Source organism: Schistocerca piceifrons, chromosome 9, assembly GCF_021461385.2.
Source record: "Schistocerca piceifrons isolate TAMUIC-IGC-003096 chromosome 9, iqSchPice1.1, whole genome shotgun sequence".
Classification (NCBI taxonomy): domain Eukaryota; kingdom Metazoa; phylum Arthropoda; class Insecta; order Orthoptera; family Acrididae; genus Schistocerca; species Schistocerca piceifrons.
In genome coordinates, this window is record NC_060146.1 from 16,019,218 (window position 1) to 16,020,673 (window position 1,456).

Here is a 1,456-nt window from a genome sequence, read left to right on the forward strand (position 1 = left end):
CAACAGTGAAAATAATTAGTTAAAAACAATTGGTATAGGTTCTACAGCAAATACTCACCTGTTTTTCTGTTGCTGTCTTTCTCCGCCTGAAGCTGGTCACATCTGCCCCCAAATATGATTTCATGGTGTAATGTCACAGACAAAGGTCCTTCTCAAGAAGCTGGATGAAAGACATCATCTTCGAACAGTCCTCTTGTGTGAACAACACGTTGACTGCATATAGCACAGAAAGAAAATCACAGGTCAAGACGCCGGCCGTTGTGGCCGAGTGGTTCTAGGAGCTTCAGTGTGGAACCGCGCTGCTGGTAAGGTCGCAGGTTTGACTCCTGCTTTGGGCATGGATGTGTGTGATGTCCTTAGTTAGGTTAGTTAGGTTTAAGTCATTCTAAGTCTAGGGGACTGATGATCTCAGATGTTAAGTCCCATAGTGCTCAGAGGCATTTGAACAGATCAAGACGTCATTTCAGCCTGACCACACATGCAAGTGAACACTACAGCTTGTATAGGCAGCAACACGAGACAGCTCTGCATACCATGGCGTGTGGTCACAAGGTCGGGTGTGGCATATCCTAGCTCATAGCTGCCAAACTCCTAAATGTATCACATATTTCCCGAATATTAGAAAAAGGTAAGGCCTTTCTTCCAGCGTAAAAACCCGATTTAGATATGTTACAACCTCATCCCCTTCAAAATACTCTTCATTACAACACATTTGTCCCAATGGTGCATCCACTGTTCAAAACATTTTTCATCTTTAGAAATTGCTGACAGCTCCTCCCTCATTTCATCCATGACTTCTTCAATATCGTCAAATCAGTGCCCTTTCATGCCCCCTTTCATGTGTGGTAATAAGAAAAAGTTGCGCGGAGCTAGGTCAAGGGAGTACGGTGCTTGTGGCAGCGGAACCATGCCAATTTTGGCCAAAAACTGTCTAACAGAGATGACTGTGTGTGCAAGGGCATTACCAGAACCAGTCTCGTGTCTGCCACAAATTGGGTCTTTTTCGACAAATACTGTTGCACAGTCTTCTTAAACCTTCCAAATAAAAAGTTTGATTGATGGCCTGACCTGGGGGTTCAAATGGCTCTGAGGACTATGGGACTTAACATCTGAGGTCATCAGTCCCCTAGAAGTGCTTAAACCTAACTAACCTAAGAACATCACACACGTCCATGCCCGAGGCAGGATTCGAACCTGCGACCATAGCAGTCGCCTGGTTCCGGACTGAAGCGCCTAGAACCTCTCTGACCTGGGGGAACAAACTCTGGCATCAAAACCGCAAAGCAGCATTCTTCTGATGTTTGATCTAAGTTGACGACATTTTTTTTGGATGAGGTGACAACGACATCTTCCATTGCCCTGACTGCTGCTTTGTTTCCGGGTCATAACCATAGTGCCATGACTGATCACCAGTAATGACCTTTGACAGAAAATCTGGATCAGTTTCAAGCTGTTG